Source organism: Prionailurus viverrinus, chromosome C1 (genome assembly GCF_022837055.1).
Source record: "Prionailurus viverrinus isolate Anna chromosome C1, UM_Priviv_1.0, whole genome shotgun sequence".
NCBI lineage: Eukaryota > Metazoa > Chordata > Mammalia > Carnivora > Felidae > Prionailurus > Prionailurus viverrinus.
Window position 1 is genome coordinate 27,146,101 of NC_062568.1, and position 20,409 is coordinate 27,166,509.

Here is a 20,409-nt window from a genome sequence, read left to right on the forward strand (position 1 = left end):
TTCCTAAAAGAATACAGAATGCATACACATAGAGGCATGTGACCATGTCGGACGTTACAGAAGCGCTAAATGACCGTGAGCTTAGCTGGCCAAAAGTCAAGTAAGGCACTTCACCCTGATAGAAATTGTGTTGTAATAATCCTTTATCAAATAAAGCATAGTGTTTCTGCTAAGTCTTGAACAACCACCACAACAACAAAAAAGAATCAGGATCTGGCTTCCTTAGAGGAAGAGGAAGAAGTGTCTGCTTCCGTAGAAGAGGATATTTACTTGGTCTCAGGAAGTCTGCATTTTGCTCATCTTTTTTAAAACTCTGCCTTTGAAAGAGAGCTCGCTTTCACCCAAATGTGAATTCTGCTTAACTCCAGAAGATGTTGCTGTCTTTTGCTCCATAGATTTTTAGAAGTGCACTTGCTGTTTATAACTGGCTTTATGTAGAAGAGATCCATGCAGAGGGAAGCAGTATTGGAAATGTGACACACAAGTGACTCAGCATTTTCCCAGAGCCACCTCCCGCAATGGATGCAGAAACCTGACCAAAATTTAGTGAGCAGATCCACGAGATGATCCCACATTTTTAAGACTCAACTGTTACATGGAAAATAAGTTCAGCCACATATGTTCAAGTACAGTAAGGTAAACCTGGTAAATACCAATAATGGTCCTAGGGCAAAAAAAGGCAAAAGTAGGTTGTCATCCTGAAAGTTTGGTTGCTAGTTAGGAAAGAACAAAGGTCACCATAGTTCAACTTTTACACTTTCTTTTCTTTTCTTTTCTTTTCTTTTCTTTTCTTTTCTTTTCTTCTTAATTCCCTAGAGTTGTATAATGTAGTGCTTTAGGTTAGAGACTGCCCAAAGTTATTTTGTATCCTAATAAAATATTCCTATGGTTAATACCTAGCCCAATCCTATTCTTTCTTTATTTCAATACTCTAAGCACCTCTGTCAGTTTTAAAAACATAAATCTGGGGGGCACATGGGTGGCTCAGTTGGTTAAGTGTCTGACTTTTGTCATGATCTTACAGTTCCTGAGTTCAAGCCCTACATCAGGCTCTCTGCTGTCAGCATAGAGCCCACTTCAGATCTTCTGTTCCCTCTCTCTGTGCCCCTCCCCTGCTCGTGTGCTCTCTCTCTTTCAAAATAAATAACCATTTAAAAACAAAACACATAAATTTTATCAATGGACGTATGTTCCAGATTGATTTTGTCACAAATCTCAGACCTAATCTCCGTTAACTTTGAACTTCTCATGGTCTCCAATCCAGAAGTTGATGTGTCCACTGGAGTGGAAGGCAAGAAATAGCCAATGGCTTTTTTTTTTTAAGTATATCTGTACTCTTGAGGAAATAATAATGGCTAGAGCTACTTTTTATCAAGCGTTACCCTAGAGACCTTGCTGAAGTCTTTAAAACATGATCTCCTTTAATCTGTACAACGCTTTCTGAAGTAGAACATATTATCTCCATTTTACAGAGAAGAAAACTAGGATTCAGAGGAGTTAAGCAATTTGCCCAGCGTCATAGAACTCATAAATCAGAGAGCCAAGAGCTAAACCAGGCCAAGTTAACATCCATTACACAATGCTGCCTCCCAAGCCCTGTGTCTGTTTGTCCTGGGCAAATATTATATTTCAAAACCCAAGGAAAAAGAGGAAGTGGAAGCTGCTAAATGGGGGAGAAGCAAGTGGAAAATGTTGTGACTGTAAATTCATCTACAAAGATTACTGAGGAACAGACATGCTTTATAAGATCTCTTCAGGGTTATGGTACAGATCCTGCCCTCAGGGAGCTAACATTTTAACTGGAAAGACGCCTAAGAACATAACTCAAAATCAAATAAGTACTTCAGAAGGGGTATACACAAAGTATTGTATAAGATCATGGAGGAAGAAGGGATTATTCTTCCTGATGGTTTGTCAAACAGTTGGAAAGGTTTGTCTTGCCTACTAATCAGTAATAGCACATGTTTTAATTTAGTCATTAAGAACATTTGATATTTGTTTGCCAAAAGTAATAAATATTAATTTTGAATATTTGAAGACTTTCAAGTCAGTGGATTGAAAAATCTTCTATACTCTCAAATGTTATTGCAGCAATGAAAATGGGTAAAATTAAAAAGAACTGTTTTAGGAAAGCAAGCCAGTTACAGGGACCAGGCTTCTAGGAATTTATCTACTTTACTGATAAGTTCTTGAGTTAAAGATACATACGTAAGAACGTTAATTAAGTACTTGTTTGTTATACTAATAAACTGGAAACAACCCAATGTCCATCAGTTGGGGATTGGTTAAATTGTGATACATCCATATGACGGGCTACTATGAAGCTATTAAAAAGAATTCAGTATTCATTAAAGGAAAGAAAATCTCCATGACAGATAGTTGAGTAAACAACAAAGTATACTAGAGTATGATATCATTTTTATAAATATATACACACAGAGGTGGATAAAATAAATACATAGAGAGACGCCAGGAGAAATGCTTACCAAAATTTTAACATTTCTTGGGAGCCAAGATGACTTTATTTTTTTAATACTTTTCCGTGTTGCTTGGACTTTCTGCATCAACCTATTATTTTTGTAATCAGAAAAGAAAAACAAGAAAATTATTTGGGGAAGAGGGATGTATTTCCTTTTAGACTTACATGTCATAAAATGATACATTCCAAAGATAATATTTCAAAACACATTTCTATTGAAGTAGTTGTAACTCATCTTGAACAAAACCTTGTCTCTGTCAAGTCATAGGTTTGAATTTGCTTTGTGGACTTATCATCAGAAAACCATTACCACGTTAAAGTTAGCAGACATGTGGTTGGACTTGGCTATCTTGTTCTTCAATGCAGAGAGAGGGTCAAAAAGAGCCAAGGATTCTATTTAGCATATAATTTCATTCCAGCAGGGAAAATATAGGTCTATGCTTTTGTTCATGTCCACTCTAGGCATAACACTAACCTCAAGGGTCTTTTTGAGGTGATTCTTCTGACTTGTAATCGACTTTCATGCCAAAGAGCCCAAATAAGCTGTACCTTTGTTGTTTCCTTTTTTTCTTTACTAGTGATCCTATGTTTATAAACTAAATGACTAGAGGGTCCAAAAGGCATTTTCAACTTTGCATGCATTATATAATGCACACCTCCAAAACCAAATTAAGTAAGGAGGCATGCATCACAAACTCATTTAATCGATACTGTAAAGAAATTATATCATTTACTTTAAGTTATATAAGTCAGATTGCTGCCTGATAAAAGAAACCAATTTGCACCAAAGATCCCTGGGCTGTTGTTTCCTCCTATACAAAATTAGACCTCTTTCATGCCTAACAATCTAAGATTCTATTATTTACAATTCTAGCAAATGTGCTCTTGAGGATTTAAAAGTTTTATGGTTCTTAATAGATAACATTTAAGAATAGAATTTATTCCAATTATGGGAATGAACTGATTATGTGAGGAGTATGTGTTCTTGCTGCACTCTCTCATTACTAAAAGAGTACAAGTACCAATCTCTAAAATACAGTTAAGTAGATTTGATATACACAACCTCATGTCAAGTGCTAAGACATAATAAAAACATATATAATGTTGGTAAATGGGAAGTGGAAGAAAATTATCAAGCAGAGGAGAATGAAGGGGAAAAGTTGTTTTTAATAATGAAAATTATTTTTTAAAAAAAGAAGATTTTTTAAAGTGTAATGAATTAGGGGTGTCTGGGTGGCTCAGTCAGTTGGGCATCCAACTTCGGCTCAGGTCATGATCTCACATTTGGTGGGTTTGAGCCCAGCGTCAGGCTCTGTGCTGACAGCTCAGAGTCTGGAGCCTGCTTCAAATTCTGTGTCTCCCTCTCTCTCCATCCTGCCCATGCTCAAGCTCTGTCTCTCTCTCTGCCCCTCCCCTGCTCTCTCTCTCTCTCTCTCTCTCTCAAAAATAAATAAAAAATTTAAAAATTAAAAAAAGTCTAATGAATTAAATTAAGGGAAAATAACCAGAAAAGAGAGAGCCAGTCTCTGTAACCAAAATATAGAAGTTTATGCAATCTATGCTTTTAAATGAATTTTCCAAAATTGTCCCAGATCCTCTTCTTTGTCATTTAAACTATTCTTACCATCTTTAAATAAATGATATATCATCCACAAGTTCCAAAACAGGAAAATCCTTAACTCTCATACACATTTCTGAGGTTAAAAACCAAATCATTTTCTACAAAAGCATATAATTTCCAAGTTTTCCCAGGACCAAAATGAAAAGAAAGTTCTCAGACTCTCAAGTAGTTTAGTTTACCCTTTCCTAAACGTTAAATGTTTTCATCTTTGACAGTAGAAGTTTTCTAGAAGGTTCTAGTAAATCCTCACCTGACACATTTTCTTCCACGATATAGAAAAGAATAACTTTGTCCAACAAAAAGGAAGGTGTTGCACAAAAAAAAGCAGTGGGCTAGCTCAGAGGATCTGCCGCTTGCCCAGAGCATAAGCCTGGGCAATGCACTCTGCTGCTAAGCTTTGCCTGCTTCGATTGAACAGCCTCTCCCTTAGAATTACATTCAGAACTTGAGCCTTTACGATCTCAGTTCAAATCCTGACTCTGCTACTTGTCAAGTACATGTGAACTTGGGCTCTTTACTTACCCTTTTTGAGTCTGATTCTTCATCTACAAAGTAGAATAAGAATACCCACTTCAAAGAGTTGTTGAAAAATTAAATGAGAAATTGCATAATGTGCTTAGAAGAAAGAAGGTACTTAATAAATGCTATCTCTTATTCTTCCCAACTCTTCTTTTCTATATCCCTGACTTATTTCTTCAGAAATATAATTTAATACTTCATAATGTTTTTAAAGCATAATGACTTTAATCACTTTTTTAAACTTTGTTGTTAAAATATAATTTACATATAATAAAGTCTGTGAAGTACAAAAACAAGACAATTTTTATATGTATATGCACCCATGTAATCACCACTCAGAGCTAGATGGAGAATATTTACAGGCCCCCAGAATGTTTCCACCTGCCACCTCTAATCACTACCCCTCCAGAAGTAATTATTATTCTGACTTTCACCATGATCATTCATCTTAAATATTTTTAAATGATAGCAAAAATAAATGACAGTTATATCCATATGAAAGAATAAACAAGCAGTCATTAAAATGATGGAAGTAGGGGCGCCTGGGTGGTGCAGTCGGTTAAGCGTCCAACTTCAGCCAGGTCACGATCTCGCGGTCCGTGAGTTCGAGCCCCGCGACAGGCTCTGGGCTGATGGCTCGGAGCGTGGAGCCTGTTTCCGATTCTGTGTCTCCCTCTCTCTCTGCCCCTCCCCCATTCATGCTCTGTCTCTCTCTGTCCCCAAAAAAATAAATAAACGTTGAAAAAAAAAATTTTTTTAATGATGGAAGTAGATTGTATACACTAATATGGAAAGATCCCAAAATATATTGTTCTATATTACTGATACAATTCAAAATGAATAACAGACAGGATAACAGAAAGAATGGTAGATGGAAAGAAGAAGAGAAATATGACAAGTGAAGCTATTTTTAGTTTTTGAAATCCTCACCAAGGGTGGCCTTACTTAGGAGCCAAGGAAGCATCCAAACTGAAGTTGGCCACCAGTCACCTAAATTGGAAGATAGCAGGAAGCATTGACGGACCACATATTTACCGAAGCAAATGTGCTCCTCTCCCTCTAACTTGGACACCACCACACCCTGAGTTGAAATGCTTGCAGAGCCCCACCTTCTCCATCCCTATCCTCAGAGGATAAATGAAAGGCAGAGAACCCTTCATTATAGTGTCACTGTGCAATGATATGGACACCAGCACTAGAGTTCATCAAATTCTCCCTAAATGTCACAGTCAAATGCAGTTACTTCTGAGGTTACATAAATAAATGTAGCCTCAAAGAGCATTTTAGCTGGTGTTGGCCAAAACCATTTTAATGGGGCAGAGTTTTGTTTCAGAAAATCCTAAACCTGTATTATTTGTGTCTATACCCTCAAACTAACTTTTTGTTAGTAACTGGATTTAAATAGTAAACAACTAAATGATTTTGGGGTGCCTGGGTGGCTCAGTCAGTTTAGTGACAAGCTCTTGATTTCGGCTCTATTCATGATCCCAGGGACATGGGATTGAGCCCTGTGTCGGGCTACATGCTGAACATGGGGCCTGCTTGAGATTCTCACTCTCTGTCCCTCTGCCCCTCCCCCTCACTCCCACTCTCCAGCTCTCAAAATAAAATAAAATAAAATAAAATAATAATAATAATAATAATAATATATGGGGCACCTGGGTGAGTCAGTCAGTTGAGCACCCAACTCTTTCTTGATTTCGGCTCAGGTCATGATCCCAGGGTTGTGGGATCGAGCCCCATGTCAGGCTCCACACTGGGCATGGTGCCTCCTTAAGGTTCTCTCTCTCCCTCTCCCTTTGCCCTTCCCTCATTCTCATGCAGCTCTCTCTCTCTCTCTCTCAAAAATGAATAAATAGACTTAAACAACTAAATTATTTCAAACAATAAGCACCTGGTTTGTTTTCAAAATAATTGAAAAGTTAATATTTGAATACCACCTTCATTCTTCCTTTGTAGGTACATGTGAATGGGTAGACACACCCACAACTGCACATTAATCCTTTTTCCCCCAGTTGCAAAAAAGAGCCTTGAAAGTCTCCTTGTTAATAATTCTCCACCCCAAAACCGTCTAAAGTGCAATGTAAGCTTCTTTCTTCTTGTCCTGTTATTTGTGGAGATGGAAAACAACCAATGTCTTTCTTATAATGACTTGTCAAATCTGTTAGACCTTTATTCTCTAAACTAAATAACCCCACAGCTCTTTGGCCTTTCCTCTTAGCCCTTATTTTCCAAGCCTTAATTACATTTTTGCTCTTCTCTGGAGTTCTGCCAGCCCCCCATATCCTCCTTCAAGGGGAGGCACAATGTAGCCACAGTTGGGGTCAACCAGTGCTGGGAAGAGCTGACAGGCCACTTCCTGCCTTTCATGCATCCCACTATCTTATTGGCTTTATAAGTAAACAACACTTAGTTAACCAATTCTATCATGGCTGCCATAGTGAGTTCAAGTCCACCTTTCCCCATCTGGCATGGTAGCATTTTGATTTTGTCCTGTATACTGTTTGTACTTACCCATTTGAACTTTGTCTAATTCAAAATATCTTATCCAATGGATTGTCCAGGTCATTTTACCGTTGATCCTTACTTTCTCCACTTCTTCAATGAAACCTTTTGCAAATGCTAAAAGTGCCTTCCCAGAAGCTAAGACACTGATCAAGATCTACTGAGATTTTCTCTATCTCCCTCACACTCTCCCTAGGCAAGTGCTGACACTATGGGGATAATAATCACTGTTTACTGAGAGATTATGCTAGGAAATCTTACATACATTATTTCACTGTTTCCTCACAACAGCCATATGAAGCAGATCTTATTATCCCCATTTTATTGAAGAGGAACCTGAGTTAGGTATAGATTAAGTACTTTATTATGACCACAGAGCAAGCGAGTGTTGGATTCAAACCTGGGTCTCTTTGACTGCAGGATTCGCTGTGCCAGAATGCCAGGAAATCAGTGCTCATTGCCACTTGGGTGTAACACACTTGGCAAATGTAATTTCACGTGTAAAGTATATGTATGCTTTATCCCAAAAGTGAACAACAGTCATGGGTGCCTAACAGACTTAGGAAAAGGAAAAAGGATGAAAATCAAAGAGAGGACAAGACAGAAAGAGAGGGAAAGAAGAGAGGGCATGGTTGAGGGTCATCAGAATCTGTTTCTGGCGACCCTCAGTGAGGCTTTCAAGCGCCCTGTTCTTTCTGATCGTAAAAGTAATAACGCAAGACAGAAACAAATTGCTGAATGGTCCTGACAGAGTGTAGCACATCTCTTATGTTCCCCTGGACACTAAAAAAGAATTACCCAACTGTGACCAAGAGTAATAGGGCCAGAGAAAAGAGTCCGTAATGGGATACCTGTGCTTAAGCGGTTGTTTCAACTGTTAATTTACTACTAACTATTTGGAGGAGCAAAACATCATTTGTCCTGTTAAGTCTGTTACTGCTTTATCAGTAAATTTAATTTTATGAAAATAAAATTAAAATGTTAGGGGAAAACTCAAAAGTCAAGTGTCTCTGTGCCAGTGTGTATAAACACCTAGAAAGAAGATTGGAGCCATGCACAGAACTGCAGCCAGAGCCAGTAAGGGGAAGGGGGAAGGAGGGGCTCTTTCACACAATACCACCTAAGGAGTGCCAGGCTGGCTTAGATGGTAGAGCCTATGACTCTTGATCTTGGGGTCATGAGCTTGAGCCCCACGTTGGGCATAGAGCTTCCTTAAAAACTTAATTAATTGATGAAATATGCTTCCAAAAAATGTCATCCAAATCTTTTATTGTAAGGCGTTTGCATGTTATATGGTTTTAAATTTTTAAAAACATTGTTTTTAACGTGTCATAAGCCCAAAACCCATTTTAAGGAATTTTATTGTTAAAGCAGAAAAAAGCTCTCAGTTCTATGGGAGAAATATTAAAGAAAATACAGTAAAATAATATAAAGTAAAATTAAATAAGAAATGTGGATTTGGGGAAGGTTGGCTTTTAAAAACTGATTTCACAGAATCAATTTTTAAAGCTCCTAAGCAGAAATAGAATTCTTAGTTCTCGATCGATATCAGTTCTACAAACCCAATATTGTTAGGAAGAGTGACCCAAATGTTAAACTTTTCCTCAAGGATTTGATGAACTTTCTCTACTGTTAAAAAATAAATGTCCTACTTTTTATTACCAATTCTGACTAAAGCTGGACTCATACTAAATCAAATAAGAATCACTGAAAAATTTTAAAACTTGTTTCATTAGTTTCCTAGTAACTTTACCCTTACGTATCTCAGTAACATATTTTTATAGAAAACTGACAAGTTTATCAATGCATCTCTAAATTTCAACATTAAAGGACCTCTGTTTGCAGCCACTCAGATTTAGATGTTTAGCTTATGGAATAAAGACATTTGTTTAACTTTCTAAACAAACTGTTTTCAAGATTTCTCAATAGTCCTTCTAAGCCTGCTTGCCTCTGCAATCTGCTTGTTTGCAAAAATAAGTCTATTCCAATAACTGCCTGGTCAAAGTTTAAACTTAAAAATAGACTCAACAGTTAATCAATAGGTTGATCTGCTGACGCAGCAGAGTGTAGCTAGGTAGGCCTGACCAGAGGGCACCCTGCAAAAACAGTAAACAACTTATTCTTGATACAATTCAGCACAGAGAACCCAACCTGGCGATAAAACTACACCACATGAATTTAGTAATAATATGCAAGTCCTCAATCAGCATCCATTGAAATTGATGTCAAATCAAATATGTAAGTTCCTCCATTGTATGATACGATAACGATCGTTTGTAAATAGTTTAGGTCGACAACTAAGTATTATCTGCTTTTCTACAACAGAATTCCTTTAATACTGTAGTGTTTATTAAAAGGTAGTATTTTAAAAAGCAACACTATGTAAATGTAGAGCCCTAGCCAAAATTAACTTTCGCTGAGTTAATGGCTATCTCTATACAGAAAAGTTTCATAATGAGAAAAATATATATTGTTCTATGCAGCCTATGTGGAATTACCTTAATTTAAACATGATGTAATTAGGCCACCTTCTGGTTGACTGTGCATCAGGCTTTTAATTTGTAAGAGTAGTGTTAGAAGAAACTTAAATGACAAACCTCTGTTCTTGGTTTTGTTCTTACAAGGCTGCATTGGCCTGCAATATCTACAGGCTCAAAATGTTTAGGGATCTTCCACAGTAGCTTTGAGAAAAACATATAGCTAGTTTGGGTTCACAAAAGATTTTTCTCATCTGATGGTAACTGAAGGATGCTAGTAAAACACCAAACTTAACAGCAAGTAAGTTCTAAAACTCCCATTTTGGAAGTAAATGCATCCTAAACTACTGAACCAAGGTCAAGGAGGACAGGAAGATAACATCATTAACATCTAATGGAAAGCAACAGGGCAGAATGATCTGAATTTCTTCCCTCCCTCTGTGACAAGCAGTCATGGGAGATATTTGTATTAGTATTTATGCCCTATCTCCCATTCTTTGCTCACAGGTCTCCTTTGAAATCGATGCAAGCATTGGCAAGTGTTTGTAGGGTCTCAAAGTCAACAGCTGGGCAAGTGTGCCGTCTGAGGTAGAAGTCTGTGAACAAACATAACAGACAATGAGACAGAGTCATACCAATGGTCCCAGGCTGGGTCCCAGCCTTGCCACAATTGCAGGGGAAGGCCAAGAACCAAGAGACTCAGCTACAAATTGCTGAAACGCAGTGTAGAACATGGTGGAAGGGGAGGGCTTGCAGCCAGACCACCCCGAATTGTATCCCAGCTCAGATACTTCCTAAACAGGTAACACTGAGCAACTTTCTTTACAGCTCTGGGACTCAGTTTCCTTCTCTTAAAAAGAGTGATATTTAATAACACCCACCTCAAAGTGTTGTTGCAAATATTAATTAATGCTTATAAAGCACTTGCAACAGTAGCTGGCGCATGGAGAACACACAGTTAATGTTAGCTATTCATCCTCATAACTCTGTATTCCATTGTCACTATTATGTGTCTCTAGATGGTTTAATGCTTGGATTTATTATCATTGATTTCCAAGCCTATAGTCTGTCCCTCCTCTGAACCACCTTGGAATGTCTGCCAAGTCAAGCTTTCTAAAAAGCCTCTTCCACATTTTACTTCTCTGCTCAAAAACTTTCAAGGGCTCCCTGCATTTAGGAAAATGTCTGACCTCCTCAGTTCAGCTAGCAAAACTTCCTGTAGCTGACTCCGATCTACTTTCCAACCCTCTACTAGACTGATGGCCCTCTCCTTTGTATCGCCCATCTGATACATGTTTCTATTTCACTTTTCACATACAACTACTAGATACACACCAAGTGGTTAGTAGCTATTTGGTAGTGCTCTTTTTGCTCTGGCAGCATAGGGTATGCATGTTTATGTGTAACTGTAGCAGAAGATCCTGAAGGCTATAGTCTAACCAGAGGAAAGGTGTGCAGGGAAACTCCAGCCTGACCACAATAGACCCCGAGATACTCTGCAATAGTAACAGGGGTAAGGTAAGGCCAGTAGCATGGAACTACCATAATATTTAGCCTTGGATGTGCTCAAGGAATATATAGCATATATTAAACCTACTTTAAACTAATATCCCTAATGAGTTTAAAGAGAAATTCTCAGGTGACAGGTCAAAAAATAAGTTGCTAGAGCCCTAGACGATCTAAAAAGCCATAGTTGCATCCCTGGCTCAATATTACTATCCCAACTGTAAATCTTATTCAGGCTCCCACCCATAGAGGTACCCACTTGAAGAGGAATTTATTTGATTTATTTATACAAAGCAACAAAATAATCTCTCCTTCTAATCAACAAAAACGTCCAGACCTATTCACAAAACCGACTTAAAATTCACTGTTATGATGGCTGGCTTCCTTCACAGTGCCACTGGGCTTTGGGGAGGACATAGTAAAGAGCGAGCCCAGTGTGCCTGGGATTCGGGAGGGGTGTGCTGATAACCCCTGAGGCTGGAGTGAGCAATGAAGGAGGATTCTCAGTGTTTGTCCCCAGCTATTCATTGAGGAAATGAAGGGCAGGACCCTTGACAATTTCCAAGATGGACACCTTCCTTCCAAAGACATGTCCTTCATTTCATGACAATAGAGGAAGAACAGAAAAAAAAGAAATTTACATAATCTTAGATCATGACAGAAAGTTTAGACAATAGCTTTCCCTCATGTAAAGCAGTTTTCAAGACACTGTTAACAAATAAGCACAGCCCAAAAATTCAGACCCTCAATGTTGAGCTCTCACAAGATAAGGGGTCACAGATTGATGGCCCTTGAGCACAATACAGCTCACAAATATATTTTGTCTGGTCAGCATGGTGTTTTAATTTATTTTTAATTTATTTAAAATCCTTTATACCAGGGGCACCTGGGTGGCTCAGTCGGTTAAGCATCTGACTTCGGCTCAGGTCATGATCTCACGGTTTGTGAGTTCAAGCCCCGCGTCGGGCTCTGTGCTATCAACTTGGAGCCTGGAGCCTGCTTCGGATTCTGTGTCTCCTTCTCTCTGCCCCTCCTCCACTTGTGCTCTGTCTCTCTCTGTCTCTCAAAAATAAATAAATGTAAAATAAATAAATAAAATAAATAAAAAATAAAATAAAATCCTTTATACCAGATACATGTTCTGCAGTTCAACACAGTCCCCACCATTCCTTATGGTCTTACACTCTAACATTTGTATTTTCCTCTAGTCCCTGCCTGGAGGTATTTGAGTTTGCAATTCCTACCAGAGTCTGCCTCTTGGATAAGCCTCTTATGGATGGACTTGGGTGATACATCTAGCATGCAGCCCTCACACATACCTTCATTTCCCCTCTATCTCTATCCCTCATTCTCTTCAAGACTCTACCAGTTTTCTACTTGACTCTTTGAGCAATCCACTGCAGAGGTCCCTGGAGGCTCATTTTTTTAGAAATCATGCAATGAGTAGAAGCCACTCCTAGTTCACACTCTGCAACCCTCAATTAATCTGTAGGACTCAGCTAGGCAGGTGGGGCTTCAAGAAGTCCATTTCTGAGAGAGCCAAAGCATAAGAGACTGTTAAAAACTGAGGACAAACTGAGGGTTGATGGGGGGTGGGAGGGAGGAGAGGGTGGGTGATGGGTATTGAGGAGGGCACCTTTTGGGATGAGCACTGGGTGTTGTATGGAAACCAATTTGTCAATAAATTTCAGAAAAAAAAAAAGAAAAAAAAAGAAATAGGGCAAATAAATAAATATGTAGTAAGAAAAAAAAAAAAAAAGAAGTCCATTTCTGCTCTCATGCTGGAAAACCTCACTTTGAATGTGCCGTCAGTAGCTTCTGGCTTCACAGCATCTTAAGAACAGAGAGAGGATGATAAACTGGAATCTTAGCTGTTTATAATGTATAGCCTGTCATGAAACCTCCCCACAACTGCTTCTCTGCTATCACCTGCCTTGTCCGGCCCACCAAGAAAGTGATGCAGGCTTTGCTGCTTTGGGTTTCGCCAGAACATTTCATCTTAAGTGAAATGCATGGCATTCCATTTTTTGGCCATGAAAGAGGATAAAGGACAGAGTCAGCCTTTGACATAAACAGGACTCATCCAGTAAGTAGCCAGAGGGAAATGTTGGCAACATGTAATTAGCCAGCTGGTCATCCTCTGTTTAAATCCACCCACTTCTCTAAATGCCAAGTTTTGAAGAATTAAATATTTTTGCATACCAGGCATAGTTCAAAACCAGATTTTTAAAATGTGTTTTCATGTTGCCCCCTTTCTCCTCAGCCACTGTCACATACAAACTAGGGGTCAAGTAAGTTAATACCTTAAATAAAAGGATGCTAAAACTTTTGTTTGGAGCCAATTGTGAAGTCAGTATAAACTTCTTTTGAACTCTGGCTCAAGAAGAGAACTTCTTGAGTCTTAATTACGTTTGAGCCTGGAATGCTCAGATCTAGTCCAGCTCCTTCAGTAGAACAAATATTTCCTTTTTGCCTGGGTTGCAAAAGATGTGCTTGGTTATCAAAACAGGCTCAAAGCATGCGTGAGGTAACTGAAAACCACTGCAGCACATGACAAGGCCCAGTTCTCAATCCTTTTTTGCCTTTGCAAATCCCAGTCTCCTGTTGAGGAGTCAAGGAAGTAAATGGTCTTTCCTGAAATTCTGGTAGATCTCGATCCTAGGGCTCCCCCTTCTTTGGGATCAGCCTCCTAGCATGCCACCTCCTCTTTGCCTTTCTCCTTGACTTGTAATATGTTTACTTCAACTACACAAAACTCAAATGACATGGTCCTAATCAAAGCAAGAACATTTTAACACTTAACATTTAACATTAGTTTTTCCTTTCACTTTCTGATACCCAAGACTGAAAATCTTAAGTTTGGATATTCTCTTTTTTTCGTAATGTTTATTTTTATTTTTGAGAGAGAGATAAAGAAAGAGAATGTGGGGGGGGGAGGGAGGGAGAAGGGGCAGAATAAAAGGGGACAGAGGATCTTGAAGCAGGCTCTTTGCACTGACAGCAGCAAGCCCGATGTGGGGCTCAAACTCCTGAACATGACCTGAGCTGAAGCTGAAGTCAGTCTCTCAATGGACTGAGCCACCCAGGTGTCCCAAGTTTGGATATTCTTGGACAAGAAATGTAGACTAAGAGATAACAAGCATAAGGGTTGAGGTCTCTTATCATGGAAATGTCAAGATTCTGTCCTATATCCTCCTCAGGTTAAAGAGCCAACAGTTCATTTGAGATTTCAGAGGAAAAACAATGACTCTCAAAAATGAATAGCTTATGGGAACCATTCCACATCGAGGTATTCATTTACTGGGATAATTTCCAATTTTGTTATTATTAATTGCTCTTTACAATGAATAGTAAACATTTTTTAAATTCTACTTTCGGAGAGAAATGACAACATGTCTTCTTTTGCACATAAAATTTACCATACAGCCACATATGAGAATTTCATCTGTGTCAAATATGCTACCAGTTTATGGGCTTTATTTTTCAGGAAATGCATGATTAGGACAACGGTAGAGTGTAGTTCACTGTGTCTCCCGTAGATGCTGTTATGATACTCAGAGCCAACACATTTTCTTCCTTTTACAAGTCGGAAGAGAAAAATGCTTGACTTTTTTTCTTACCTACTTCATTCAGTGCCAAAACTCCTGATATACATCTGGAGTCAGATGCTAAGTAGGTGCCATGAGCCAGAGACCATCAGATATCACATGAGGAACAATCTAAGACAACATGGGAGCAGATCTCAGCAAATTGCTCTTCTGTGTCACGAACCCCAAATTCCTGTTCCCTATGCCTGGCAACATTGCCCAATTTCTGAAACTCGGTTTCTTCCTTCCTCGTTTTTAGCACCCACCTGCTTGGCTCTCCATTTCCTGCCCAGTTGTGCTTTATGGATCACAGGCTGACCCAGCCCCCCGCTCCCAGCTGCCTAGGGCTAGTATCGTCTCAGGTGCCCTCTCTGCCTGGTCATTGTATTATGCTGGCTGCACCAGCTGGTTCCCTATCATTTCAGTTGTGGGTGAAATCGTGTCCCCCAAAAAGACGTGTTCAAGTCCCAGCCCCAGCATCTATAAATGTGACTTATTTGGAAATAGGGCCTTTGCAAATGTAATCAAGCTAAGATGAGGTCATACTGAATTAGAGTCCTACTGAATCCAATATGATTGGTGTCCTCATAAGAAGAGGGAAATTTGAACACAGGGACACCGTACACAGAAGAGTCACACACACACACACACACACACACACACACACACACACAGATGGAAGACACCATGTGAAGACAGAGCAGAGACTAGATGATACAGCTGCAAGTCAAAAAAACACCCAGGATGGCCAGCAAACACCAGAGGCTGTGAGACAGGCATGGAACAGACCCTCCCTCAGAGGCTCAGGAAGGACCAACTTTACTAAAACCTTGACTTCAGACTTCTGGCTCCCAGAACTGTGAGAGAATACATTTCTGTCGTTTTAAGCCACCCAGCCGCTGTGCTTTGTCATGGCAGCCCTAGGGAGCTAATACAGTTTCTTTCACATTTGGAGAATCTCTCAGTTCATTTAACACATACTTATTCAGCACCTACTCTCTGCTAGGGGATCTGCTAGGCACTTTGAAGACCACCATAAGTGAAACAGTATCTCCCACCCTGAGACCCTCATGCAGCCTTGTCGGGGAAATGATGTCATGCGAGAAGTACAGTGACAGAGGCACACACAGGGTGTTGAGGAAGCAGAGAGGACACTCACCCTAGAGTGGGGTGAAGGGAGGACATCCTGGAAGAGATAATGCCTGAGAAGAACCTTGAAGTGTTCACTCCCTGGAGGAAATCTGCCGGCTAGAACAGAAGAGACAGTTTCTCCTCTTCCACACCCACCTCTGAAAGCAGGCTCTTCCTGCAGCAAAAGTGTTTAAATGGCAAATTCATGCCATATTGTGCCACATTACGATTCTCCAAGTGCTTTCCCACAGCCCAAATCTTCTTGCCGGCTTGGCTTTATGGAAGAACTAAAAAAGAAGTTCGTTTCTTCTTAGACTTGACAGGGGTGAGGTGAGGGGGGTAGATTTTGTTGTTGTTGTTGTTGCTTTTTTTTTTTTTTTGTATCTAGAGTTTGTATAATTTAAACTGTTAGTACAATGCCATTTTTATTTGTAGATATTAGTGCCTATGAAACACAAAATGCTTTGAATTAAGGAAAGTTAAGTGTAAGCTCTTTCAGAAAGGAGTTTATTGGATCCTTCCCATGACACTAGATATATATATAAAACACTAAAACAACTAAGAAAGAAGGGGATGCACAGATGATTTGGAAAATAAAAAACTAGAGGGCTGATGTTTTGAAAAATACTCTTAGCCCCACTATCCAGAAGCTATCATTATATTAATATATTTTGATGGATTGGCTACTAATTGTTTTTCATGCAGTTTTTATTTTGTTTTTCCCTACTCTATAAACAATCTTGTATCCTGCCTTTCTCACACAGCATTATAACATAAACATTTTCCCAGGCCTTTAGAAACTGTCTATAAATATAATTTTGATGGCTAGAAAATGTTTGGTTGCACAGATGCCTGTAGTTTACTTAACCAGGCCCTATTTTGGCCATTCAGGTTAGATCATAACTTCTTACATAGCCTTCAGATAAACTTAATGAGTTTTAAAATGGAGATCTCAAGTCATTTCATCATAGATCAATGGTTGCATTATGATACAAGGACCATTTTATCATCAGGAAGTTGAATTTAAACCAAAAACAAAGACAACGATGTTGACAACATCAGCAGCTGTTGTCTCCATCCTGCCGCCTACCCCAGAGACTTTTTCCTTCATTGGCCTAGGGCTCTATTGCTGAGCCCAGTCATACCCTGCTCATCCCAGTTTCCAGGTCCAACACTGGAAGTACTCTGGGGTCTCAGCACTGCTCCCCGCCAGTTTGAGTATTGATCAATCTCCCGGTTATTCTGGCCCATGACAAGTGCTTCAGTGCTAACCTAGGCTCCTGCTCTGCTGCCCAAGTCACCCCTGTGGTATTCCCTTGAGTTTTCTTTGCTGCCAGTCTGGCTCAGGACATTGGTAGAGCCCGTGTACATCCCAAGTCATCATTCCCTCTCCACCTCAAGATGTTCTCTAATAAAGAACCTCTCTCATCTAAGTACCCTAGCCAGTCAGCCTGTCTGTCTGTCTCTGTCTCTCTCTCTCTGTCTCTCTGTCTCTGTCTCTGTCTCTCTCTCTCTCTCTCTCTCTCACACACACACACAGTGATACAACTGAGCTTCTGCATCATCGCTATTTTTTCAAGTTTCTCTTAGAGTAACCTATTTGCTACCAATATCCCTTGATGTCCTAGCCCTTGTTTTGACCTCACCTGATACCTGAGACTCATACTCTCTTACCTGTGCTTATTTACGTGGGCTCTTGAGAATCACCTACCTGTGGAGACACACTGCTACTCCCTGAATCCCTGAAGCCAGACATTTGCCTGATCCATGGCAAGGCATTGCTGTGCACCTTCAATAAAACACCTTGCTGCCCCAGCTCCGACTTTACTATAGGATAAGCCCACCCTGCCCTTCTCCCCCAACACACCTCAATGTCTTTTGGTGTCACTCAGTATTGCTTCTGTTAGGGTGAGCAATGCTCGTGGCAGGTCCAGGCAACTGCCCCACAATTCTGACTGACTGTGAATGAACAAGAGAGAATAAAAACAACCTTTTTTGTTTTTAATTCCAATATAGTTAACCTTCAGCGTTATATTAGTTTCAGGCATAACAATCACTTTGAAAGATACTTGGGTACCTGTCCTAGACATAGGTCCACAATCTATTTCCAATACCCACATGCAAAAAACTGAAAATGTAACCTTTTTTTCATAACTCATAACTCTGACTGTATTAGTTTCCTGTGGCTGCTCTAACAAGTCACCACAAACTTGGTAGCTTAAAGCAACAGAAGTTTATTCTCTCACAGTTCTGGAGGCTAGAGTTTTTCAAAATCTGTTTTACCAAGCCAAAATCGAGGCATGAGCAAGGCTGTACTCCCTCCTATGACTCTAGGGAAGAATCTTCTTCTTGCCTCTTCCAGTTTCTGGTGACTGCCATCATCCCTTGACCTGTGATTGCATCACTCCGATCTCTGCCTCTGTGGTCCTCTCCTCTTCCATGTGTATCAAATCTCCCTGTGTCTTCATCTTATAAGGATACATTTGATGTATTTAGGGTCCACCCAGATAATCCAGGATAATGTCTCATGTCAAAATCCTTAACTCAACATATCTACCAAGATCCATTTTCCTTATAAGGGTGCATTTATAGGTTCCAAGGATTAGGACCTCATGTCTTTGGGTAACTATTGTTCAGTCTACTGTACTGACCTAAATGAAAACAAGGCTGTCTCTCTCTCATTATGTGAACAGTCATGATTTGCTAATGAAATATTCATGTGTGAGATTATAGGGTATTCCCTAGACCTCAGTGGGGGTCTAGGGAATATGCAATATGGGCACTGTTTTTCCTTTCTAAAATCAGATAAACTCGGGGCGCCTGGGTGGCGCAGTCGGTTGAGCGTCCGACTTCAGCCAGGTCACGATCTCACGGTCTGTGAGTTCGAGCCCCACGTCGGGCTCTGGGCTGATGGCTCAGAGCCTGGAGCCTGTTTCCGATTCTGTGTCTCCCTCTCTCTCTGCCCCTCCCCCGTTCATGCTCTGTCTCTCTCTGTCCCAAAAATAAATAAACGTTAAAAAAAAAAAAAATTGGGGCGCCTGGGTGGCGCAGTCGGTTAAGCGTCCGACTTCAGCCAGGTCACGATCTCGCGCTCCGTGAGTTCGAGCCCCGCGTCGGGCTCTGGGCTGATGGCTCGGAGCCTGGAGCCTGTTTCCGATTCTGTGTCTCCCTCTCTCTCTGACCCTCCCCCGTTCATGCTCTGTCTCTCTCTGTCCCCAAAATAAATAAACATTGAAAAAAAAAAAATTTAAAAAAAAAGAAAAAAAAGAAAAAAAAAATTAAAATCAGATAAACTCTACTCTCTTCTAAAACCTGTTTGGCTAAAATTACAGATAGAGCCTAAATGTTCAACAACTGATGAATGGATAAAGAAGATGTGGTTTATATATACAATGGAATACTACTTGGCATTGAGAAATAATGAAATCTGGCCATTTGCAGCAACATGGATGGAACTGGAGGGTATTATGCTAAGTGAAATAAGTCAGCCAGAGAAAGACAGATACTATATGTTTTCACCCATATGCGGATCTTGAGAAACTTAACAGAAGACCATGGAGGAGGGGAAGGGGAAAAAAAAGTTACAAACAGAGAGGGAGGGAGGCAAACCATAAGAGATTCCTAAATACAGATAACAAACTGAGGGTTGATGGGGGTAGGGGAGATGGGAAAGTGGGTGATGGGCATTGAGGAGGGCACCTGTTGGGATGAGCACTGGGTGTTGTATGGAAGCCAATTTCACAATAAGTTATATTTTTAAAAAATAATGAGATGACACTAACAATAAATAAAATAAAACAAAACAAAACGTGTTTGGCTACAAATATTTGTAAGCCTGTTTCAAGTCCACACTGCCTGAGGCATGACATGATTAGGTGGCTCTGAATTCCTCTGACTCAAAAACACCAGACTTTGCCATCTGTAGAACATCAGTCCTATAAGGACAGCAGATATCATTATCTCTGTTTTAGAGGTAGGAAACTCAAGGGATTGAGTGTTTTGTCTTCTCTTGTCTAAATCCTATAGTTTGTCAATGGCAAGAACCAGAACCACAATTCATGGTTCTAATTCACAGTGCAGTTTTTCCAGTTCATCAGATCTGCCTCCCCACAGAGAGACAATCTGAAATGAATTATTCTTTAAAACATGTGATTTGAATATTTTTACTGGCAAAGGTTAGAAATAGCACTTTAAATCCTGTCAAATGGTAAAAAAGATGGGCCCTGAGCCAAGATTAAACAAAGGAGACAGGCAAGGTATAATAAAATATTGTCTAGATACTAAAGGCAGCTATGAAGGCTATACTGCTTACTGACTTGCCTTTTAATTTCCCTGTATTATCTGACTTTCTGTTTACGCATTGTCTAGTTTTAGAATTTGGAAAGATACTTGGCATTCAAATAGAAATTCACATCATTTACAGGCAAGTAGACATATCATTTGTAAAATGAGGATAGTGGCACTTTTTTATGGGATTATCATGAGAATTAAATAAGAATATGTGAAATGCCTAACATGGAACCTTAATAAACATCCCTTCCCTGGAAAAATTCATTACACTCTTCACCCTCTACTTTCTTTTCC